This window comes from Gallus gallus, chromosome 1 (assembly GCF_016699485.2).
Source record: "Gallus gallus isolate bGalGal1 chromosome 1, bGalGal1.mat.broiler.GRCg7b, whole genome shotgun sequence".
NCBI lineage: Eukaryota > Metazoa > Chordata > Aves > Galliformes > Phasianidae > Gallus > Gallus gallus.
Genome location: NC_052532.1, coordinates 42720547 through 42747870, shown reverse-complemented (window position 1 = coordinate 42747870; position 27324 = coordinate 42720547). Strand labels below are relative to the sequence as shown.

At 34.2% G+C, this 27324-nt stretch overlaps 1 long non-coding RNA gene across 1 annotated transcript in view; it reads right to left on the bottom strand.

Moving 5' to 3' along the window:
- Positions 1–22344, bottom strand: part of LOC107052879 — a 55852-nt gene extending 33508 nt beyond the window's left edge. The window contains exons 1-2 of the long non-coding RNA XR_005849902.1: positions 22301–22344; positions 21222–21264 (exon numbers count right to left, since the gene is read on the bottom strand). This is a non-coding gene — a long non-coding RNA (uncharacterized LOC107052879). The remainder of the gene's footprint in view (positions 1–21221; positions 21265–22300) is intronic.
- Between the last annotated feature and the right edge of the window lie 4980 nt (positions 22345–27324).

Sequence of the window (27324 nt, the reverse complement as noted above, 5' to 3'; positions counted from 1 at the left end):
AACCTCTTCACAAAGGAGTGGTGTCTGTGGTATACTTAAGAACTTCAGCTTAGTAAATATATGTAAATATGCTTCAGAATGCTAGACGACAAAAGTTTTTTAACATTTTGAAAGAGTCTGAGGTTACATCATAGGGTTTTGTCTTGATTTGCTTTCTGAAATGTAATAGAACTGGAGAGATGATAATTAAGAAGACCAGATAATTTTGTAAAAACCTACATGAATCTTCATTTTAGCTGCACATAACGTTCTCCGAAATGTTAATATAATTTTGTGAAAAATACTGTCTTCTGGGGCACTGCAGATCCTTACAGATTTGGTGACAGAGCCTGTGGCTTAATGGCTGACCTGAAGAAAGGGCAAAAAAAAATCTGTTTTGTTTGGAAGAGAAAGGGAAAGACTGTATTAAAGGCATGTTCCCAATCTAAACACACAAAGGACAGTTAGCTCCATTACTCTTTCTAAATATTACTTGCTACCTTTCCTGATATGCCTCCTCTGGTGCACTGTAAACCACATCTGGCTCATTGGCTGAGCAAGAAATTCCTTCCCCTTTCTAAGCACAAAACCTATAACTAGACCTAAGGGTCTACTAGGTCTGCCTGAGTAATATCAAGAAAACAGATGTCCATAACTTTCTATCTTGTGCTTTATTATGACTTCAGTGGTCATTGTAATGCACACTTGCAGATAATATGGAGGTTGATTTAACTGTAGCCAGTATTCAAATATAAAATCTTACATGCTCTAGCCTTCACATACAAGAATTTACATTGATAGAATGTCTGAATGGAATGAAAATTCATGATAAACAACTTTTTTTTTTTTTTTTTCATTTGGTTTCTTAAAAAAATATATTGCTCTTCTGCTTTCCATCACAAATTTAAAGAGCTTATTTTCTGTGAAAATGATGGGCAGTTTTCAAGGAAAATTAAAATTTAAGCAGGAGAAAGATATGTTCAATAGCTGATTTTCCTTATCACAAAACAACTACATGCACCTCTTCTAAGGAAGTCTGCTGTTCAGTACCTTCTACATGCAGCAATCATCTTTAATAATTTCTCAAATGATCTCCTGAGCAGTGACTTTAAGATTCTGTAGCAAACTCATATAATTTTTTCATAAATACCTGAATGCAACTCACTATGAATTAATTATTGGAGTTAGCGCAAGTAATTTTTAGTTATTTTTGAAGACATAGAAGATGCATGTTTGGAGAAAGTTCATGTTTAGAAGAAAAGGTATTTAGTATCCCAGGATGCATTGCAGCAGATGATACGATATTCCAGTACTCTATGCTTCATCAGTATTGCATAATCAGAAAAAGAATATATATAATATTTTATATGTTTTCTTGTGTGTATTTTTAAACTAAAACAACAACAAAAAATGTACACCTTTACTCAAAGACAGTTGTAAGAAAAAATTATATATATAAATGCATATTTGTAGAGATGTACTTAAATAATACAGTGATCTCTACCTATTTTGTTTTTAAACTAAATACTTTTGTCCAACAGTGGCATATGTCTATGTATTATGCTCACTGTTTTTTCTAAGCATTGCCATGTCAACAAATAGGCATTTTCTTCTATAGTTTATGAAGTGTTTATTGTGTATTTTTATACTTTTATATAATACAATCCCGAACTTCCAAATTACTCACTAGATAACACTAGGGAAAGACTGAAACATATCATTCTCCTTCCTGCCAACCAAAGACTCACCTTAGTGTTGTCTGCTTATTTGGGCATTCCATTTGGGGGTGGTATTTCAAGCTGGGCATCTTCTCTGCAGAGGACTGTGTGCATAAATACCTTGCAGGAAAGAGCTGTCCTCGGTCTAGCTACAGCTAGATACTACATCTGCATCTACATCTGCTAGATACTTTTATAGCAGAGTGTAATCCAAACATAGATCAAGTTGATTATGTTATTCCACATTAAAAGCAAACAAACAAAAAACCAAACTGTTTTCCCAAAGAAATGGAGAAATCTCCACACCATGTCTTCTACAAAAATGATGTGGCTGCTGATGTTATTGGATATACAGACATGGGCACAAAAGCATCCAAATCAGTCATGAAAAGTATTAATGACATGATTATATGTTCTCTTTGTTTACTAGGAAGAAATAACATATTTTCTAAAACATAAAAAAACTAAAGCTACAGCCTTGTGTATGTGTCATGAAAACTAAATTTAAAGGATTCAATTTTGGTGCATACTGATGGTTTGCAGCCATTTCACTTCCTTAATGAACATACCAGCTCCTTGAACTTGCCTTAAAAAACATACAGGACATTGTCACTACATGTACAGATATCACTTTAAACATTTAGGTCAAAGGAAATATTTTCTTGAAGTCAGTACCCACATTGTATGTAAACTTGTGCACTTTTATAGGGGTTTTCACTCATAATCTGTATCCACAACAAGATTTACAGGGGAAGATATTACATTTGCATATGCATATGTTGCTATAAAGAACACATAAATCATAAAATGACTTAGAAAATCAGAATATATCAGCTTTTTAAATTATTTGATGGCAATAATGCCAAGTTTCCCTATTAATTAAGGTATCGTAATTTCACTGAAGAGTAGTGAAATTCATTGACTGTCTTATGCTAATTGAGAGTCCATCAAGCTGACAAATAGTATGTTATTAATTTAAAGACAGTCAAAATAATCACATATCTTACGGATTATAAAAAGCAGTAACTGACACTAGTGACATAACACATTCTGTTAATAAGCCTTCTGTAAAATGTTGGTAGCTATTCTGTCCCCCAAAGAATGCCTCAGTAATGGAATTAGACTTATGTTGTCAGTCAGAACAGCCAACAAATCAATTCTTTCTATAATCATGACTCAAATCTAACTTTATTGCCTGAAAGTTCAGGCCGCTTTAAAACAAGGAAAAACATCCTTGAGGCCTGATTTTTTGTTACAAGTCAGATATAAGGCTCAGTCTTCCACTTTTTGTTTATTAAAAATTGCTTTTTGATTGATTCAAGAACACCATTATCTGTCAGACTTTGAAGAACCAGATTAATAAATATATTGTTAGCTACTTCAAATATTGTGCTAGTCAAAAACAGATCCCAGCTAAGTAGCTCATTCATATCTTAATAGCAAACATCTATCTATAAACTGAAATCCGTATTCAGATGCTTCTAGTGTAGTTAATATGTTATTTAAATTATTTTTCTACCTGGCTTATTTATTGTTGTTGCTGTTGTTTTTCTCTGATGAGAAAATGTGCTGTCCGGTCTCAACTCATACGGTTCAAGGTCCAGCTCACAAAACAGAAGAACAGTGCATTTTTTTTTGTCATATACATAATTCACCAACAATTAATTTAGGTATTTCTGAATGAGATTATACCCATTATGTTGTCCAGTGTACACTGTGCTCTGTCTTTCACTAAAATTCTTTGAAGTGAATTGAACAGATGCTGAGTTCAGTGGTTATTTTTGTCCCTTCAGACTTGGTAATATTTTGTATTGACAAATTCATATAAAAATGGTGACAGTTCAGAAGGTTACTACCCAGTGGTGCACTCGTGACTTCAGACATGTTCTCAGTGAGCTAGTTAGCAGCTTGGCCACTCTTCTGGAGTCCTTAATTCATACATCTCTCCAGGAAACAGCAGAACAGATTTTGTAAGTGCCAATGAAATTTAGGTTAGACTGAGTGACAGAGATTAGCAGCATAATTCTTTTGAAGACAACTCAGCACAGAGAAAAGAACAGAATGAGTTTATATGTTAATTAGGAGAAACATGATTGTGCACATAGAATGAATGCAAGAATGCCAGAATTATACTCTCTCCTTCATCCAAACACAATGAAGTAATTACTGTAAAAAATCAGTGATTCTAAGCTGTGCATGACATGCACAATACCTGGATAAGAATAAATTTGTATCTCTTCTGATGCAATCAACAACAGTATCATGAGGAGGTGTTGCCCACAGTCAATAGTGAGAAGTGCTGTCTATAGTGTCAAGTATCTCACCAAAAAGACAAAACAAGATTCAGTTAACTTATCTTTAGTCAGAGTGAGAAGATCACTCATGCAGAAATAATGTAGTTTTTGTGTATAAATCATACAATCATAGAATCACCAAAGTTGGAAAACACCTCCAAGATCGTCCAGCCCAACCATCCACATATCACCAACCCACTAAACCATGTCCCTCAGTGCAGCATCTAAACATTTATTGAACATTTCCAGGGTTGATGACTTCACCACTTCTTTGTTCAGCCTATTCCAGCACCTGACCACTCTCTCAGGGAAGTATTACCTAAAGTCCAACCTGGGTCTCCCCAGGTGCAACTTAAGATCCCTACCAGCTTAGGTGCCCTTCTCTGGACACGCTCTGAGGCCTCAATGTCTTTCTTGTAGTGAGAGGCCCAAAACTGAACACAGTACTTGAGGTGTGGCATCATCAGGAGTGAGCACAGAGGAAGATCACTTCCCTGGTCCTGCTGGCTACACTATTTCTGATACAAGCCAGGATGCCATTGGTTGTCTTGACCACCTGTGCACACTGCTAGCCCATGTTCAGCCAAGCATCGATCAATACTGCCAGGTCTGTTTCCTCTACATAATCTTCCAGTCACTCTGCCCCAAACCTGTAGCATTGCCTGAGGTTGTTGTGGCCAAAATGCAGGACCTGGCACTTGGTCTTGTTGAGATTCATCCTGTTGGACTCAGCCCGGATATCCAGACTGTCCAGATCACTATTTGGGTTTTCCTATCCCCAGATTGATCAACACTTCCTGCCAGCTTGGTGTAATCTGTGTAGATCTCATGCTGCTAAATTCACCTTGTTCTTATTAGTATGTACTAGCAGAGGTAGGGTACTGTGATGACCACACACAACATTATTGGGAAGGATCTGAGGAATAATTCCTTTAAATGTATCTTTTACACTTACATATTTGCAAAATGCCTCAGATGTATTAGTGAATATGTTGATGTTTACTGCTGTAAACTTAATGTATGCTAACTGTATTATTGTGTTTTGAATTTGAATTGCATTATTAATTGAATTAATCTTTCTGTAACCATTGACCTTTAGTCTTTCAGAAAAGTACAGTGATCAAATGACCATTCTCTATCAGTGTTCCTTAAATAGTATTAACTTCTATCTAGCTCCTCACGTTAATAATTTATGATCTTCCATTTCTGTGAAACTGTACTTCACCAGAGGCCAAAATCAACTACCACTTTTCTGGTAAGGGTTTTAGTATGGTCTGTTAAGCCAATCATTAACCCAAAAATCAGTAGCTGAAGTAGACTGAATCTGTACAGTGAGCTCTGGCCACAAGAACCATGAGAAAGAGAACCAAAATGGAGCTCTGTTGCTCCAAATCAGTAGGGAAAATAACAGCTTTTCTGGCGGTTTTTTGTTTGTTTGTTTGTTTGTTTGTTTGTTTGTTTTGTTTTGTTTTTTGTAGGGGAGCAGAAAGAAGAACAGTGTATAGATACAGTCTTTCCTGTTGTAATATGTATAAACTCTGAAGTAATGTTCTAATTAAAACCTGTTTGGAAAAAATGCCAAATGGACATAAGTTATTAAAATGAATAAGTGCCAATTTCTTTTTGATTGATGAAATTTGTATTTTAGTTCTTTCTATTGTTTTTCAGATATTTTAACAGCCCTCTAGTTTAGGTTACACTTTTAAGTACTCCTACTCCAAATTAATCCAAGAAAGACAGATTTCAGGTATGCTGCTCTGAAGAAGACAAACAGTCTAAATTGTGGCTAAGATACAGTCAATATTTTACACTTGAAATGCAATTGAAGATTCATCTGAGCACAGAGCAGTTATATTTAATTTTATCATATTATATCATGTTAAGTAGCTTTACGTGATAGCTTAGCATATCTTGGATCAAAATTAACTTGAAATTCAATACTTCAAGTCTTTCTGATGTACTAAACTGATGTATAGCTTGAAAATTAGTTTGATGATGTTCTTGAGCCCTACATAACCACAGAACAGCTACAGTTTATACCATTTACCCTTACTGACAAATGGGAATTATGTTCAGAAAGCATCACAAAGAAAAATCAGTACTATTTAGAACCTATTTGTATTTTGCCTTGGAATAACTTAAAAAGATTTGACAAATTAATTAAAAACAAAACAAAGCAAAATAAAACCAGAATTATGCAGACAACAGTTTTGGTTTTGTTATATATTTGCTATTTAAAAAAATATATCTTTCCTTCTGAATTTCAGTGCACAATAAAAATTAAAAAATCTGCATTGTCTAGGTAGTGAATTTTTAAATTAATTTAGCTCTTCACTATTAATTATAAGGTCATGAAACAAAATGAACCATAACTAGCTGAGATAAAATATTACAGCCCAAGTACAGGAGTATGCATGAGTACTTTGTTAGATTCTGCTGGCTTTTTTTCTCAGCTTTTGGAGAAGAAACATGCTTTCAGAGAAGAAACATGAGGTGGAAATAGGACACTGCCTTTTATCTGGATATTTTTCTACCAAAACAATTGAAAAAACCCGCAAAAATCAATTTTGCAAATTTGGGAAGATAAGATTGATAGCCCTGTATGTACTACAAGGAAACTATCTGCTGTAGCCGAACTCAGAGTATACCACCCCATTCACAGCAGAAACAAACCAGCTTTTTTTGACTGTCCCTCATGGCTGTCAGACCTTGCTGTGAAAACAAGATCAAGAATAGGAATTAAAAGCAGAATTATAATTGTTATTTATTGTTATTATATAATTATTTATTTATATTATTAGTATTATTATTATAAAGAGTTTCATTAATAAGAATTATGTCTTTTGACAACAAAAAAATCTTGACTTTCTTTAGCTCTGAAAGATATTCTACTTCTTTATTGAGCTACAAAGCATTGTGTTCATAGCTATTACCAGTGGAAAATCAATTCATACAGCTCATACTTCTACCCCTCAGGTAGAAGACAGTTGCACACGAGAACAAATGAGAAAAATCAAAATAATTATGGAAAGTAAATTCCAGTTTGAGGCAAAATTATGATTAAAAACACTTTTTTCACACCTCTAAATATGGCTAGATATACTCTATCTAGCTCAGATTTACCATGGCAGTCTATCAGTAAACCACTAAGAGCTACTTTATAATATTTGAATTGTGAGAAGAGTTTTTTTCCGTTAAACTGAAATCCTTAAAGATATTTACAAACAGCACCAATATATAGTTTTCAACTGACACAGTTTTCAAAGTGACTTGTTTTAGAAAACTAAAGAAACTGAGAAATTAGGAGAAGAAAAGAAAATTATATCTGCAAGGAATGTTTCTTGTTAGTATCTTTTTTGATTTGAAGGAAATAGTAGATCATCCTTTATTTGTATGGACTATAAACAATGCTTCTACATAGATTACTCTGAAAGTAATGACTCCTATTTATTTCCATGGAAATAAATACAGCAGGTACACTATTTGATAGAGGAAATTTTCAGATACAAAACACTGTTTCTCAACATAGTCACCACCACTAGATATGCATTTCCACCACTGATGAACAAGAGCCTGAATACTGTACTTGTAAAATCTGCATGGTTATCTGGAACATGCCCTGTCTTTCATGTTGCTATCATGTTGCACTGGTGAAACACACCACCTACTGCCTCACTGTGCTCACATCCTCTCTTAGGTCTCCATAAATGTTCAGCAAATGTCAGTGAATATCAGTGGGTGCCTTTTTTTTTTTTTCTGCTTGGAGGAATTCCATGACACAACATTGCTCCACAAGCACTTCTATACCAGATAGCATTTTGTCAGACTACTCCCCTGGTGCCATCTGTCACATGGGAACAAAATGTAATGGAATACTGGTGGCAGAGTTCAACCTCTACTTCCATAGTACCAACATCTTTCTCTGGTGTTGTGGACAACATAAGAAAACAGAAGGAATTACTTTCAAAGCAGCGTTTGTACCATAAAACTCTTTCCAATTTACAGAACCCACTGTCTTCTCCTCTCTGTACAAAGGATTTTCTGACCAATGGAAGCTTCATACCACAAGGGGATATTCAGGAGAAACAAAGGAAATAGTCTAGGCACTGGTACTATGGACTCGGCACTGGTCCAACTGATAAGATCTGCAGAAGGCTCTTAAAAAATTAAAATTTATGGCACTTTAATTGCATGGTAGGTCAGAAAATGCCAGGTTTAGTAGCAGGTGAAGGGAAAATATTGCTCAAAGATCTGAACTGGATTAGTACTGTGGGAGGGGTTTGATTTTTTTTTAATTCAGGGATGATTAAATGTGTTGTATCCAGTCCTAATGATTTTCCACATTTTCTGGGTCAGACATCTTCAAAGGGCATTTCAGGAAACCCAAGTTAGACTCCTGATCTAAATTTGTCTTTGAAAAAGTTTTTCTCTTTTTCTGCCTGCTAAATGTCTCTGCGGGAACCATCTCTCTAGGCTAAAACTATCCTTTGCAAGTATTTCCATTTACTCAGACTGAAAAATCATATAAATGGCAAGTTTCATCTTCTAGTAGAACCTAACTATCACATAAAGATGAAGGAACCCAAATTTTCAGGAGTATTTGTATGCAGACATCAGTATTTCTTTGAAAGTAATCAATTTTATTAAACAATTTGATGATTAAAAGTTTTCTCGTATTTGCTTTAAATATGACTGCAATCAATCTGCCTAATCAGCGCATGGCTTAAATAATGTTTTGGTTATTTAAAAGTGATACAAACTGCTGCAGTACACTGCTAGCTTTACTGAATGACACACTTTAAAGTTAAGAATAGGTACAGGATTTTTCAAATTCCATAGGCAACCTGAATGAGTTAAGACTAGAAAATCTGGGACAACCATTTTGGCAGGAAGGGGATGAATACATTTGGAGTACATTATTAGGAATATCTGTTCAGCTACTAGTTTATGCACGAAAATAGATCCCTGATATGAAAATAAGAAGGTATGCTAGATGCAAGACAACATAAAAAAACATAGGACAATGAAGAAATATTTATTCACACATGCATCAGTTGCATATGAGAGCAAAGAACTGGAAGTCATTCAGTCCAACCACTGTAATGCTGGGCAGGTAGTTCGTAGGCTCTTTCATAAACTTGTGAATTCCCATGAGAAAACTGGAAAAACTATTAGAGGGTAGCACTGCTGGAAGGCTGATCAAAACCCAAATTTTCTGCTGGATAAAACTATTTTGATTCACAGCTTGAACTTATTCATAGTGAGTTTCTACTCACTTGTTCTTGTGCCAACAGTGTCCTTCAGCTTATAAAAACTGTCTTCCTTCCTAATATTTACCCCCTAGTATGTTTAGAGACAGCAGTCCATACTCTCTCTCACTGGTGCCATTGTTAGACAAAACAAGTCTTTTTCATATATTCTCCAGTTATAAGATAGACTGTCATTCTCCTACTGAGATGTAGCGTATGATTAACTCAAGAACAGTGCTACCACAGCTGCACAGCTTCTGAGCTGTGCTCAGTTTCAATCTGCCTAGTTGGAAGAGTGTGAATATCTATGTCTGCCCGTGTAGACTAATTCTTCTTAGCCCTTTCTGAATTTTGATTTGAATTACACATTACTGAAGACAGATAACCAGAATTAGAGATCATAGGTGTGAGAGAAGGGGCGGTGGAAGTATGAGGAGACTATGTGATTTGAGACTGAACTCAGTCTAGTGAAAGAATAGGCTGTCAAAATATTTGCCTCATTTAAATAAATGCTTCAGTGCATTTTCTTATGGAGTGGTATTATGAAATACGTTAATAATCAGCAATAATTTGCTTTTATCTCAATAATTTATGCAGTGGATGGGAGTAAAAGAGTAAAAATATACATCTAAATCAATTTTATTATAATCTGAGCCTGTTATCTAATTCAAGATCTTCCTTCTGAATGAAGTGACTACAGAATTTTTAGTGTCTAAAATAGTTTCATGTACATAAAAAATCAGCTAAGTGAAAATATTTAGAAGCAAGAGATTTTCGGCTGGCCATAGTGAGCTTCCATTAAAGGGGAACATATGGTTAATATCTTGGTGTTCAGCAGTTTGGTGTATGTGAAGATGAAATAGGTTTGTTATCGGTTGTTTTGTTTGTTTGTTTGCTTGTTTTTCTGTTTGTGTTTTGTTTTGTTATATTTTTGTTGTTGTGTTTTTTTTCTTTTAAAGCCATTGTTCTTTCTAAAATTGTAGTTTCTGAATGGTAGTCCATATTTAGAAGGTATAAGCTCCATTCCTTTTCAAATTGCAAAATGCTTTAACCACTACACTTCTACACAGTCAACCAAAGTTATATACTATTCCTATTTCCCTCTCTTATACAACAAAAAAATGGTTGCCTGAATTCTGCTCAAATGCTGTTTATCTGGGGGAACTACAAATGGGACAAATGCTAGTCATGAAAACCTGGGTCTACAGTTAGATTTTGTTTCATGTCAAGAGTATTAGGAGTGAAAAAGAGGCAGATAATATATTTTGAATCTCTCTCATCCCGCACGTGAGCATTCAGCCATGTCAAGCTAGGAATATTTATCTACTATCTGTTTAAACTCAGTTTCAGAAAATATGCCCTGTTAATTACCTGTTTCTGATACAGTGGATAATGTGGGCAACAATAAAGAAATGCTTGGAGCATCAGAAGAGTTAAAAGGCCTCTGACATTCTTATTTGATATATATGTGATGTTTTAACATCAGTGGAAGCTCAGCACCATCACACTGCTCTCTCAGTCCCCCTCCTCAAAGGAGCAGGAGTGACATGAAAATGCAATGAAAAAAGACTCTTGGGTTGAGAAAAGGACAGGGAGAATAGTCACCAGTCACTAGCAGAACAGACGTAACATAAAGGGAGATTAATGCAATTTATTGCCTACCAAAAACAGACTAGAGAAGTGAGAACTATAAGCAAACTAAAATCACATTCCCCACCCTCCTTATCCAGCAACTGCACATGGAGGTCTGCTCTTTGGGGGCAGCCTGCTCCACCGTGGGCCTCTCCCACACTGCTTGGGAAGCAGTAATCTGTGAAGTTTTGGTTGGTTATACTTACATGCTGTTACGAACCCTGTAAAACGGCATTTTTATAAATCTCTCACTGTGTTAATTGGGAATTGTTGATTCAATCTAAATTTGCATATGTGGAAGAAGGATAAAATAGAAAGAGGAACTGTGAGGAATGAAAAATGTTATCAGAATATAATGTTTTTCTCTATTATGTGCATTCACTGCTCCCTCAGAAATGGTCTGTGACACACAGGGTTATTCTTGTACAAATTACCATTCAGTTAGCAGAGACTGTTTCTTTATGACAAGCTGCTCTAATAGCAGTGCATTGTCATAATGTCATTGCAAAGCTCAGAGATAGATTTGGCAGATTATGCTTCTTTTTGGAGACATATGATAATAAGAGCAACCTACATGTTATGTAGTGTAGAAAATCACGGTAACCAAGGTCCTGAGCTGACATAGTGACACTGACAGAAATATACTGTAGATTTTTTATTGAGATAGTTAAAGGGAAAAAGCTTGCTAGGATAAACCTGTGAATGAATTTGCTATGCAAGACAAGGTAATATTTGATTCTTTTTCTTTTTTAGCATGCCTTAAGATAGGTATGTTAGGATTTAATGTATCTGGGAACTACAGAAAGTTGTGCAATAAGTCATAATCATTTGCAAATTTACAAAAGAATTCTGTGATTCTATAATAGCAACATATACAACATGGCACCTACATTTCTAGAGTTTATTAAAGGATTTAAACTTAATGATAGTTTACAAAGAAGTGGTTCTCCAGTTTCTTCAGGTTGGAAGTAAAATACTAAAAATAAGCACTTTCCTTTTGCCTTAATGACAATGTAGTGCTATTAAAAATAGGATAAGAATATTTTCTAGGAGTTGGATATGACAAATTCTGGCTTAGTAGCAGTATACTGCCAGTTGAAGAAGTAGTGCTTAAAAGAGTCATTTAAAATAAACAGTACTTAGGAAGCAGTTAAGCAAATTTTCTGATTTGTGAATCTACGTTGGTGTAACAAGTGCTAAAAAGTAATAAAATGTTTTTAAACGCACACAACTATTTTTACTTCCAGTGATAACATATCAGAACTGGTAAAATTATTTTAGAAATAACAAGCCTTTGTGTCAAAGACAGAATTTCTTGGGAGAGCTTACATGTGAAATAAGGAGATTATAATCAAAGTGTGAATTGAGCTGTTTTACAGAAACAGTGTGAGGTTACTTTATGTAATCTACTCCTTATTATTGACATTCTCATTAATTTTAGTTTCCTTGTGTATATTAAAAATGGCTAACATTTTTCTTATTTTTTATTTTTTGGCAGGTAGGTCTTTGTGGACATTTTCAAATAGTCTACTGATCTGAAACTGAGAGATATTGTTATATTCTTGGCTGCAGAGTAGAATATTGTTTTGCAAATCTCTCCTGCTAATTCACTGAATAACAGTGATTACATCTATATTTTTTGAATATATAATTTGATTGTTTTCAAGAGGAAGACACAAAAGATGTTAATGTTGGTCATTCTGCTTAATTGTCTATGAAATTAAAACAGGTTTAGTTAAAATAACTTGTAAAACATGGAAAAAAATAGGAAAACCTATTTAGCAGTTTTAACTCTATCTCAAACCATGGACTCAAAAATCTTTCCTGATACTTTTCATTATTTATTATTTTTTTTTTGTAAAATTTGTGTTTTAAAAATGTGAACAATTATAGAGAAGTTTGTGGGATTTATTTTGAAGAGCAAACTTTATGAGGGGTACAACACTAATGAAGCCTTTGAATAATAATGTGGCTCCAATCTGAGGAATTTGTTTGTTTAAGAAAGAGATTATGTTGTTAAATGAATATTAGAGAGTGGCAAGTTAACTTTTCAAATGTTTTATTTTTTATGTAGTAATGCCTGGTTTTTTGCTCTATAAAGTTCAGATGTAAAATTATTTTTTTCTCATAATGCAAATTCAAGTAGTATCTTAGTGTAGTGATAAAAAGTGTCATGTTTTAAAGGGAGAAAGTAACTCCTTCACCTGTTTTTGGTTTTTGTTAAGAGGTATACTGATGAAAAAAATAACACTTCAGATGGAATTAATTTTTTTGTATAGTGGACAATAAAGTGTATAGCTATTCTGAGTTTACCACTGACTATAGTGGGTATTTAGATGCCTATCTTACATGTTATATGGAACATCTAGGTGCCTGAAGGTATCCCCCATCCATTTAGAGAACTTCTTTTTTCAGTTCAAAACAAAACAAAACAAAATCAAGTTTTATGCATACGTTGATTTTACATTTTAACAATTTTGGAATCCTTGCATGTTCTGAAAATATTAAGAAAAAGGTCAAGATTTATGGAATTACATAATCAATTTTATCAAGGCAAGCAAGTCTTTTTCATTAATATTGTTATGTATTGTTATGTTAATGTAAGCCCCTTTTCATTAATATTGTTTCAATGGAGAGTCCTCTGCATTTAAACAACTCTAAAAGACATTTTTAAAAATGAGTCCTGCTTTACGTTTTACTTTACTTTTAACTACTACTGTGTATCTGCTGAGTATAAAGCTTCTTGCCTCTTCTCAGCTGGAAATTTTGACATTGGGAAGCTTTGCTGGTAACCATAAATTGTCAATAGGTTGGCTATGTTGATGCTATCTGTTATGACCGCTTTCTGCCTGCTAATATGTTGTTCAGACCGCTTCTGAAATGCTCAGTAATAATTGGTTTGCTGTAATTGGACAAAGAACAAAATAATGAGAGTGATATCTTTTCTTTCACACTGACTTTTTTTGTACCACGAGTGAAGCATAATACATAGGCCTTTTTTTCCTCTGGATGATACCTCTAGAAAATGATATGCCAAAAATGAATATTTGAACACAATAATTTTGACTGCCAATAACACAGGTAACTTTATATCAGCTGGCTGAGAAATCAGTGACATTATTTAAGGTTTTAAAATTCATGGGAAGCATGTACAGTGGAAAATAAATGCAAATCTAAGCCAAGAATACAAAGCTTTTGTAAGAAATCACATACATATACAGAAATTAACATCTTTACAAACCTAGATGTCTCTTCCAGTTTTAGTGGAGTTTATTTTAATGATGTGTCAGAACAGGAGATAGAGGGAATTACTGAGTTGAGAAGCAAATTACAAATTCATTTTAAATCCTAAGCCTATTCAAAGTTAGTTTCCTCATTAGATTGAAAGTTTTGGTCTGATTCTACTTTCAACATAAAAATATGGTTAAATGTGTTTGTTTAGAACTGTGACTAATTTTGGAAGAGTTAAAGGACAATCATTTATGAGCTCCTTATGAAGAAATCCTTGGTTTGTGTTCTTTCTGTAGTCAGAAGTTTCCAGTGAATACCTTACATCCCAATATTTATGGTTTACATAGCAGTTCTCACAGTGCTTTCTGTTTTTGACTGGATTATACTAATGTCTTCAAAGGCAGCTGGTGCAAAATCAATGAGAACCAACTCTTCTACTGACTGCATTCTTTTGAATTATGCTTTTGTTTTGACAGACAGATATTGTTGGGAGTCATGCAGACTGAAAAATGCTGAACCAATAGTAAGCAGCAAAAAGATGTGTTTTCACAGCTGGGAATGATCGACAATATGTACTGGTGGCACTGTGTTGTTTTTTTTCCTGCTAAGCACAAAATTGAAAGGGGATACCCCACTAGATGGCTAGAATTAGTTTGTATATCAAAGGTGTCAACAATGCTCTGCATTCAGTCTAAAAGTAATGGAAAATGAAAATATACAACAAAAGTGCATTTTCTGACTCTCTGCACTATTGTATCTGTTCTTGAAAATTCTGCCTCTGACTGCTTATTTGAAGTGCTGAACAAGAAGTTGTTTACTACGTTGTCAGCTTTCCCTGTTATTGAGCCACTAATTTTCATTTAACTGTAAATGCCTTGTTCTGTAACTGCCATTCTAGTCAGAAAAGAGTAACACTTAGATGGAATCTGACTATGCAAAGATTGTTAGTGTGGTCTGAAGTACATGTGAAATTTACCTAAAACTGTATTGTTCTCAAAATAGGAAGATAATTTGGGGAACCTTGGAGAGAATAATAGATATTTATCATTTGAAACAGCCTAGATTTAGGGAAATTTATCTAATTTGATCAACACCATTATAATGTAGCTGCTTTTATAATATCCTGCTTATGAACATCCTCTCTGCACAGTAGTCACAGTTTTTTTGTTTGCTTGTTTGGTTGGCTTTGTTTTTTTAAAAAATGTTTATTTTGTGACTGAGGTACTATTTTCAATCTGTTTTGAATGCTCTGAAATGCCTAATTCATCTTGGTTTCTAACAGTTCTTAGTTATTTCTTCAGCATCTAACGTATATATACATTTCTCTTAGTGTTGAGGCCAATTCTCTCCTTTCAGGCTTCAGAAGGAGCCTTCTGTGTTCCAGGTTGTGCTCATTGCCTCTTGTCCTGGAACTGAGCGCCACTGAAAATAGCATGTCTCCATTATCTTTGTACCCTCCCTTCAGATATTTATACATATTGATAAGATTCCCCCTGAGACTCCCCTTCTCTAATCTGAACAGTCCTAGCTCTCAGCATTTCCTCTCAAGAGTGGTGCTCCTGTCCCTTGATCATCTTGGTGCCCCTCCACTGGACTCTTTCCAGTATGTTCAAGTCTCATACTAGCAGCCCAGAGCTGGACAACAATACGCCAGGTACAGGCTCACCAATGCTGAGTAGTGGGCAAGGACCACCTCTCCTGACCTGCTAGTGATACTTTTCATAATGCGATAAGAATACCATTAGCCTTCATAGAGGCAAGGGCACCTTGCTGACTCATGTTGATGTCTACCAGAACCACAGGTCCTTTTTTGAAAAGATGCTTTCCAGCTGGGTGGACATATACTGGTGCTTGGAGTTCTTCCTCTCCAAGTGCACTGTGTACTTCTTGTTGAACTCTGAGATTTTTGTCATCCCACCTCTCCAGCCTGTCAATATTGCTCTAGAAGGCAGAGCAGACATCTGGTGAGTCAGCTATTCCCCTCTGTCCTAACACCAGCAAATTTACTGAGGGTGCACTCTACCCCACTGTCCAGACTAGACTGTGTCTGTATCCTATAATTGCTGATGGACTAGTGAATATCCAGTTTGTTCAAGTTTTGCCTGACCTGATCTTCTTCTACTGAAAGTTTATCTTCTTTGTTACAGCCTCTCAGTCTAGATTCTGGGACCCGAAGGTCTGTGCTGCTAGTAAAGACTGGGGCAAAATCTCAGACTTTTTAGTGTAGGGTAACCAGGCCTCCTATTGCTTACAGGAGATGGACCACATATTACCATGTCTTCCTTTTGTCACCAAGATCTTTATAGAAGTCATTTTTGTTTCCCATGAGTTGTCCAGGTTTTAGCTTTCCGAACTTGATCCCTAGCTCCTTAGAAAACATCTCTGTATTCCTCCCAGGTAACCTATAATCCATTCCATTCCATTCCATTCCATTCTATTTCCAGTATGCTTATAGTAGTAATTAAACCGTAACCTCTACATAAGCTACAAAACAATCATTTGTTTAAAGCTTTGTTTTAAAATCGACTTGTCGAGTAGAAGCTAAGAACTTAAGCTTAGGCATTCTAACAACTCAAAATATTCTCAACACCTATCGTCTTGTGGGTATTCTTAATCCTAGACTCTCTGGAACAGAATTTCTATCACACTCATAAATATCAGTGTGTCCATTTTCTTAAACCTTATGAAAAACTGACAAATGCTAATTTGCTATGCTTTTCTTTCAAAATATCAAAAGTGTAAGTGCAAATGATTTTTTTTCTTTAGATAAAAAAAAAAATTGTAATAGAAAAATGATATAATGAACCTCTGAAGTAAATCAAATGCTTTGAGTTTCTTAATGTTTTGTGAATTCAGAGCTGTGAAAGTTCCTCCTTCTGTACTCTAACCCTTAACAGGTCTTTGTGACTATTGTTAGTTGTATACATCTCTGAGAGACTAAGTTTTATAATTTAAATATTTCAGTAGGAAGATAAAATTTCTCACATGCTAATCAGAACTGCAAGAACAATTATACAGCAGCCAAGAAAACAAAATGTTCTTTTTATTATTATTATTTCTGTGGAGAATAGTGTTATTGATGAATAAATAACATATTTATTTTCCAAATGTATTAAAATTGAGTTCAGTGTAGCTTCTATTATTTAAGTATATCAATACTGAATAAATGATTTGAAAAAATTATTGATTCTGTGAAAATTGAAATGGTATATTTTCAATCTCAGTATTTAATACTCAATTCACTTAAACTTTTGAAAATCTGTCATAAACATTGATATCCCTGCATGAACTGAAATGTATTTTAGTCACAGTTTGTATTCATAAAGCAGTTCATTTTCAAGCCCATTTTTCCAGTCACTGTAACTGCCATATCAAATAAAAAAATTACAAGTTTGATGCAACATATGTTCCAATTGCAATGCTTTCAACAAGGTAATGATTTAGTGCTGACATTACTTTTTAAACGTTATATGTGATAAGAAGTAATGACATTTATTCCAGTCTACTTCACCAAAATGTACCTTCTCTGTACATTGCTGATTATCAGGCAAAAAATACCGTAGTCACTGGAGAAGACATAGTGCTAAGATAGAGCAGTCCTTTTAACTACGAGTACTTATCATATCAAAACAAACTGTTGTAACCATTTCTGGTCTTATGTAGTCTTTAATTGGAGCTTGTAAAATCCAAAACAAGCATGAAACAAACAAACAAACAAAAAAACCAAAGGTCAGAGAAATATATTGCCTTTTCTTGGCAGTAATACCAGATCCTTATTCCCTGTTACACGTATCAATAAAATGTACCAACCTCCAAGACATATAATGGCTGTTATTTCTGTTCAGGAAGAACGGTAAAATAAATTTAATCTTTTTATAAGGCTTTTTGTTGACAGCTGAATTGAGATGTTAAAGGGCTGTGATATTACATTTATTTGAATTCTGAGAAAGTAAAACCCTTGGTTAACTAAATGTCTGGCTTATCTTTAAGAATAATGAAACTGCTCTTTCCTGTTCTTCTATTTCTCTGAAGGTTTCAAAAGCATCACAATTTGTCTTGATCATCACAATTCTGCTGTGTATAAAGCCACATTTAGTGCAGCAAATGACACTAATATTTGTTTAAAAGAATTACGTATTAAGAACTATCATATTATTTAATGTACTATCCTACATTCTTCTATCAAAAGAAATCACTTTTTGGCAAGAATAAACGAAGAAAAGCTGGGAGAAAAAGGGATTGGAATTCATATGTTGCATAGGTTAATTATTTGGAGGTTTTATTTTCTGACTGTGCATAATCTACCTCCAGGAAACTATTATCTGATTTCATATTTCATACTGTACTTCCACATTTACATCCCAACTTCCTTGCCATTTGGTTAGATGACAGTACTAATCAAAATGAGACTAAGCTAATGTGTTTCTTTTCAATCCAAACACAAGGAGTTAGTCATAAAAGCATTAAATGACACATGAAGTCTAGCCCAACCATTTCCAAGCTGCTTTTCTTCCATTTTATGTGTATTTTACAATAAAGAAGAAAGTTAATAGGATTGTAGATCTGGCGACTAGAATTATTCAGAGTTTTAACGAAAGAATGTCAGCATCATACTGGGTTTTGCATAATACCAGTTAACAATGAATACATTTCTCAAAAAATTAGTTGTTATGCTGACCTCAGTGGCATTGGAATTACCTGCTGAAAAGTGTAAAACTCAGTCATTTGCTTATGATACCTTCTGTCGCTGTAGAGAATTTATAAAATGCGTATGTTTAGTTTACCACAGATCATCTCCTGTTAGGAACTCAAGCAGAGTTTTACATTAAAGAAAATTAAAACATGCATATCAGATTTAGAGCAGACTTCCAGTGTTACTTGCTTTAATTTTAAAAGTCGGTGGATTCACTTGCATAGAACAACTGGACAGCAGTCAGGAATTGTGAAAAGTCAATGAGCTGGTGGTGGAACTGTTGCCTAAGGTTTACAGGACTGGTTTCTGAGCTGAATTCAGCACTTAGCAAGATATAGGTATCAATATACATAGAACATATATATCTAAATGGAGATATAATAAGGAACAATTCACATTGTAAAAAATTTAAGATCTCTATCACTTAACCATTTAAGTAAGTTAAGTGGTTCCTCTTAGGGCCTATTGATTGATGACACTTGAAACATTTCATCATATCTGAATATTTGCAGCTTAAGCTGAAAATCCATTTACTTTATTCCCTCCCTTTTTCAGACTATTTCTTATGGATTCTATAAATTTTACCTCTTCATAGGTAGTCCTTGTGTTTCTGCTAATTGCAACATATCTTTGTTCTTGCTGTTCCTCTGAAATATGTTCTGTTTGTTCAAAAAGGAAGAACAGCAGTAATGATGGTTATTTGTGTGCTTATATATGCTGGAGACAAGGGAGACTGCTACTTCAATGGGAGCAGCCACTACTCCGAAACAGGAGAAGGTCCTAGAGGAGGAAATGAGGTCATCTAAGAGGGTCTGAGAATCACTGAAAATGAGGAGACACTCCTGAGAAATCAAGGGAGGTGATGCAGGAAAGCTTTCTAGCTACAGGGAGAAAGAGAAACTTGGGTAGATATTACTGCAAGTCAGATAATCCTTAAAGTTGTTGACCTGAGAATTAAGATTGAGTGAAACAACTGCAAATAATGGAGGTCAAGGGAACAAGAGAACAGATTAACTTGCAGACATTCATATTTCTAGTTTATTTTATTCAGAGCACATCTGACTTTTTTTAAGGGTTTTTTATTTTACAATAAATTTTTCTGTAGATTTATTTTTATCTATCTACCTACCCATTTATCTATTTATGTATTTTCTGATGAGAAGGTCATCTTAAAGAAATCTTTTTTAAGCTCATCTTAAAGAAAGTTATGGAAATTTTAGAAATGATTGCTCAGAGAAATTTCAGCTAATTCCTGTAAAATAAAAGATACATACATTTTGATATCTGAGTAACTATTCCTTAAAATCAAACAACTGGGTGGCTTGTCAACTATGATGCCCATATTACCCTTCAAATGTCCTTCAACATGTAAATAAGAAAAAAGTTGCAAAGTATTTTTAAGTATGAATAGCTACTTTGGTTTAAATTGTAGAAAACAAAGGTAATCTGTATCTTAAATCAAAGACTGTTGTTTTTACTTCTAAGTTGTGTTTCCTTTTATCACTGTTTCTTTACATTCAACATTGTTGATATTTATGGAATGTTATTTTTATTTTACTTTCCTTTAAAAGACAACTTTAAGTCAGTCATACAAAAATCAACATATATAACTTTGTCTTAACGTGAAGGGCTGTATGCTCTCAGAAATATGCCCTCGTGTCTTGTTAATTTTACAACAGATATTAAAACATTCTTTTCCAGAATTAGGCTAAGTAATAAAATGATAATAGCAATAATGATAATAATAACAACAACAATAATCATACCAAACTCTCTAAAGGATACTACAGCATTTATTGTCAGTGATATCAATTTATTGCTTTTTAAAAACTTTGCTGAGATACACTTTCATATTTAGATGTACAGTTTGTTTAGTATTTTGAAGATGAGGGAATTTTTGGCTTGATATATTTTTCTCCTGTAATCTTGGTGGCACTGTGGCAGTGCAACATTATGTCTAGATTTATAGGAGGATTTAGACAACATCTAAAATATAGATCTTCAGAATCCTTGTCTACTGTGAAAGCAGCTCAATTCCTTGAGCATGTAAATTTCTTCTAGCAAAGTCATACAGATATCTAATTTTCTGCTGCTAAACATAAATGGGTAGTTGAAATTTTGACAATGCTAATCTGTTTAGAACCTATCCCCTGCCTAAACTGCATGGGAAGTCATAAATTATACCTGTCTCTGTAGAAATCATAACCTTGAAAGTATGGTAAGCAGAAAATAAAATAGAAATTTCGATTCCTTATTGTGTAGCAGCTGCCTGTAATGTTTTAATAAATATGTCTGACTGAAGGAATATGATGGGATACAGTTTTATGCATGACAAGGTAAATGTACCACTCTACTGAGATACATAAAGTGATTTAGCAGTAGGAAACAAAGACATAAATTTTTCAGTTATCTCTGTGTTACTCACCCGTTCCCTCATGTTTCGTGTGCATCAGTATCCCTTGAAAACCCTTTCAAAAAGAGAAAATTAAACATATAAGAAAATATAACTCTACATGTAGTTATATTAAAGGCTCCAGTACAGAATGGTAGTGTAGTAGATTAAAACAACCAAATAAAAAACTCCAACCAAATAAAAAATAACTTTAAATAAAATAAACAATTCCCCAAATCCTTTTATTTCCAATTACTGGACAGTTGTATTCCAACTGCCTCTGAAATATATAGTACACAAAGTTTGATTTTCTTTTCCCTCAAAACTTCTTACAGTAAATTCTTTCCTGTCCAAAACGACTTCCTCCCACAAGAGGTAGTTCATCATATAACATTCTGCCTACTTTTCCAAAGTCCACTCAAGAAAAAAAAAAAAGTCTACATTTTTACAGTGATTATAAATATACTAAATGACTTTTGATGTTCTTTTCTGATTTTTGGTTCTAGAACCTTCTGACTTCTGTTTACACCCTTTAATTCTATGTCTGTTTCTCCAATGAACAATCCCTAAACTTTCCTGACCTCCTGGTGAAGGATCAAAGAAGAATAAATTCACATTTTTTCCTATAAATACTAACAATTTTTTTTTTTAAATATTTGAACGTGTGTAATTAAAAGAACTGAAAACTATTAAGTAAAGATGCTCCTTGAATAAGCACTGACTTTGAGACTAAGGTATTGTTTTCTAAACGTTTTTTCTGGTTTTCAACCTGTTCTATGAAGCATGACCTCTGTTTATTTGAGCTTTACTCCAATTGACTTTACTTGTGTCACGGAGTTACCTAGATAGATCTGTGCCCGTGACAGGGGGCCGGTAGGCTTGTGGGCCCCCCTCCCCCTTCACTTCCCGAGAAAAACGAAGCGGTGGCAACAATCTAAGGAGGAGAACTTATTTTACTAACTATGATGTTGAGATGCAAGATGACATGATACAATACAATCTAATTGGGAGTAAGTATAATAAACCAAATGGAATGAGGGAGAGAGAGCGAAAGAGCGATAGAGAGGGAGAGAGAGAGAGAGTGAGAGAGTTTCCGAAACCGAAAGCCTTACTTGATGAAGGCGCCCGGCTTGGAAAGCACACCCACTCCTCTCCCGGCAGCAAGCGAAAGTGAAGAAGCACCGCGCGCAACCAGATGACGTATCTTCCGTGATGTGTCTTCCTTCTCTGACCGTGAGGTCCTCTGGGATACGTAGTTCTTCTCTTTTGTCCATGATGTTATGATGTGGAATACCAATAGCGAAGTTACAAAACCATGACAACTTGACAGCTCAGTTCTTGGAGTACACAAAAAGCAGGCAGTTTTAATTCACCCTCATCATGTTTTTTGTGATTTCTAGTTCTCTATCACATCCACTGTAAGTCATCATTTTTCAAAGATGCGAAGTCTTGACCACCAGACATTTCAGTATATTGATACTGTTCTGTACCACTGACCATTTTTATTGCCCTTTTAAAAAAAAGTTACATCTAATCATGCTATATAATTTTCATAAATGAAGGAGAATAACTGCTTCAAAGTGGGAGCAACTCATGGATCTTTACAGTAGAGCAATTAAGATTCTCTTTGACTCTTTATTTCATCTCAAATAAATATTAAAATGAAATGTTATAAATGGGCTTCTGCTATGGAGCTGCTAGTTTCATGGAAGTGTGTGCTTCAGTTTGCCCTGCTCCAAACTTGTGCTTGCTTAATAACAGTCATTTCAATGTCTGCCATGAAGATAATATGCAAAACCATGTTTATTCCATATGTGTCACTTTATGTATGCCTACATAGAGCTTCATATGACATTTTCTTGCTGAGTCTGTCTATCTAGCAATGTCCTACTACAAGTCTTCAAAGCCTGTCTTTGACTTTAATGTAAGATAGCTACATGTTTTGTTGTTACTCTGGGATATGTGGATTAGCAGATTACAGCTAAGGCATCAGTAGAGCTCCTCTGATGACCTTTCTTCACTGATTGTGAAGAGAGTAAAAATGTACTCAGGTGACGCTGTTTCCTGTCTTTACACAAATTATTTAGGTATTCAAGGATCTCTACTCTTCTGATATGCTCGTATTCATTAGTTTCCTCTGTCAAATGTCTTTTGGAAATCCATGAAAAATATACCACCTAGTTTGCCTTTATACTGGTGCGGTTGAAAATTATACTTGCACCATAGATTTAAGTAGCTTAACTCCAAACATAACTGCCTGTAAATACATTGACAGAGATTGCATGTTTTCAAGCAGATTAATAGAACAGATAGCACAAAGTGTTGTAGTTAATTGGTATGGAGACTCATCACTGCTTGACTTCTTTATACCCTGCAAATGATTGTAAGGGCGTGATATCAAAGGCTGTGAAATAAGGAGTGGCATGGAATTGCTTCAGGAATAGACTATTTTTATTTTTACTTTTTTTTTTTTTTATAATATGAAAATACTGCAAGTGCTTTCCTAAAGTTTGCAGCAATTAGTCAGATATCATGTGTGTCATAAGACTGTTGATTTTTGTTCAGCTTTTGACTACAACATACTAGAGACAAGCATTTTACAACTATATTATTTGGTCTTTTCAAACAGGACTTGGAGAAGAAAATGATAGCACATCTGGTTTCTTTTCTGGGATTCTGAAATAACTGATGAAATATAGATGTGACAACACTATGTTTGTTTTGCTTTTTCTCACTTCAGTAATGACTGAAATACAACAGAATTCCACCAAAACACAATCTTTTGAGCACTGCATCCTTTGAAAATGTCTTCTCTTGAAACAGAAAACTGTAGGTGGGTTGGGGAGAGAGAGGACTCAAAATCACTTGTCACAAGTAATCACTTTTCACCAAAATAAGAACTGAGTTTTTAACTGTAATTTATTCTTTGACTATCACTCCATATTTTTCAAGGAAAAGTAAAACAAACAAGCTCTATTACAGATGACAAACAACAGCATTTCTTAGAAATTATTTTAAAGCTTTTGAAGTTTATTTTCCAACTTAAGCTAAATCTGTCTGTTACTGCACTGAAGTATAATTAGAATACCAGCTCAGCTTGGATTGCTTTATCTTCTCCCTGGTGAGGAATGGCAGAAATAGATTTCAAAACCAAGAAAGAAGGGCCTTGAACTAACCAGGCTACACATTTTGAAATCACCTATACTGTTTCTATGATTCTTATATCTGAAGCAGCTAAATGGAGAAATTATTACTGAGTGTGTAGATACTCCATTGCATTTGACAGCAAATACTGTGTCTTTCTGAGGTCAGCTATTCTTATTAAATAAAAATCTGACATTTTAAGTTACATATTATGAGGAAAAATTGTTTATGCATTATCTATATCGTAATAGCTAGCTAATAGGATAAATATTGGTTAAAATGAAAGTTGTAGGGAAAAATAAAGAAAAACAAAAGAGAAACGCCTCCCATCAAATGCTTCACTAAATAATTAATTGCTAAGGTAAAAGTAAGCACTTAAAAATTAACAAAACAATTCAGCATTTTTCCTTTTAGCAGCAATACCTCATCCATAGCTGCAACAGAATATTTTAAAACACACATAATTATTAGATACTAGGAAATATATTTCATTTAGAAGATTCTCAGAAGCTGTGCAAGTGGCACAGCTTCTGAGAATCTTCTAAATGAAATATATTATCTGTTTTTTAGCTCTACTTATAAAGGAAATAGGTAATTATGTTTGTATTTCAGGGGTTTGCTCAGAAGAAATCTAAATAACATTTTAGTTATATGAACATCAGATAATTGAGTGGATGCTCTAGTATCAAGTTTGTTAGCTCTATAGTCAGGATTCTGCAACCACACTGAGCTCAGCAGGAATTGTTAATGTGAGCATGGCTATATGCTAATTTAATAATACTACACTTCAGACCTATCCTAGATTACTTTTCACCATGATACAAAGATATCCTCTGCCCTTTCAAATACAGGCCTTCTGCTTGGTTTTCATTTTGTGTTGCATACCATTTTCTACTACAAGAGGGTCCTATAGAATCTAAACTCTCTTTAAAGGTAGTGAGCAAAATGTCACAAAGTAGTCTGCTGTTATTTCCTAACTTCCTCCCAATGAGAAGATTATTTTCATGAGTTTCAGAGATCTTTTTCCCTTGGTGTTACCTGCCCCTTTCAGAAACTTTTGCAGTGAGCAAGACACAAAAAACTGTTTCACAAAAGGATACTTATCTCTTTTCATTTCATTCTGTAAATAGGCTATTTTATTTGTTTGTTTGTTTGTTTGTTTTCCCCAGGTTGTTAGTTTCAGTGTTTTGAAACTGCAACTATTTCATATTTCCCACTTCCTTGGACCTCCATTTACGTTTCTCTACAAAACCTAGAAAGAAATGGAATGGAATCCCGGATAGAATTCAGGAAGGATATTCTATCTGATTTTAAAGTCATCTTCATCCACTTTTCCCAGCAACCTGTGATCACTTTTGCATTTACTGCATCTACAGTTATAAACCTTTTCCCTCTTTATTTTCTGAAAAGATAGAAATAGCCTCTTCTTAGTTTTGTGGAAAATTTTCTTATCTCATCCTCCCCATATCAAGAGTTCACTGTTTATAAAACCATTGTATAAGTCATTTAGTCATTCTAAATTCAGTCACGATTCAAAAAGTGTTTCTGTACTATGAAATTCCTCAACAGTATCTTCAGAATACAGAAAAATATTTTTTATGTATTCTCTTGTATTTTTATAAAATACTGACATTTTTTGGGGAAAAAATGTTTATGAAAATTTACAAAGAAAATATGAGCGTGCCTGTGGCAATTGGATCTTACTCTGATTCACTAGCTTCCCCTGCCTGCAGTACTTACTGAATAAAGTCCTTTTATTGCCCCACTATTTGTTACACAGACATGAATTTATACATGTTTATATTTTTATCTTGTGAAGTCTTCAGATTTGAATAATTGGAAGGCAAAGGAATGTTTGCCTTTGCCTTTTTGTTACTATGAAAAGTACTGAAAGGCTAGCATTTCTCTGTTCAAATGCAGGCTGATCTAAGAGATCTCACAGTGAACTCACTGTCATCCTAGAGGATACTGAAGTGAATCTGGCTTATTTGGCCTTTTTAGCTGGCTTAAAAGGTCAGTCTGCCTAATTATGATAGACAGGACTACCACAGTCTTCTCTAGATGATAAAGCAAGGAGATGTCAGATACCTCACTATGCTGAAAAGCAATTATCCAATGAAAAATAAATGTTAAACTCCATATAACATCTTTGTGTGTATGGTTCATCTTACATGTATATTTTAAAAGTTGGCAGATATTTGAATAGGTTTTTTGTTTTTTCCCACCAATAATGGCCTATAAAGGACTCTTGTTCTCTTGTCATCAGATCAATTGATTAGCAGAGAATTCTTCAAATATTTACAATCAAATAGAAATATTAATGGAAAATCTCACTAATTCTGAAAATGCTGAGTCCAAGCATTTTGACAGATAGCTTTCAAATTCTAGGCACGAAATATTTATTTATTTATTTAAATTGCCCTCCTCATAAGAAGACAGGAGAATTCAGACTGAAAGTAATAACTTCATAATGTTTAAAACATCTAAGGACGGAGTCTGCGTAACCTTTATGGAAACCTTTTGGGGCACTAAGGGATAGATGTTTTATGCAGATACAGAACAATCTGTTGCAAAACAAGACCTATTTAGGCATAATCTGTGTTGAATATAAAATCTTTTTTGCAAAGTCTTCAATTTTCATTTATATCAATCTTATTTTCATTTGTGAAATCCTTTTTCTTTGTTTTAGTTTCTCATTTCTAATTTTTGCAGAGAGATTTCAAGAAAGTTCCATATAATTCTTATTTTTCTCATGGAAATTTTAACCGCATTTCCAAGAAAGGTATTTGATTATGACTAAGTATACAGAAAGTAGATTTTTCAAGGAAAAATTTGAACAACTTAGAGAATGTACTTTCCTAGTTATTAGTATAATAAAAATGATTCATTTATTGTAAGCAGTTATAGTGGTTGGGTTAAAATATTGAATGATTCACTTGCCCACTTGTAGGTTTATAAAGGCACTATATAGGTTCATCAATTCTCATGGGAC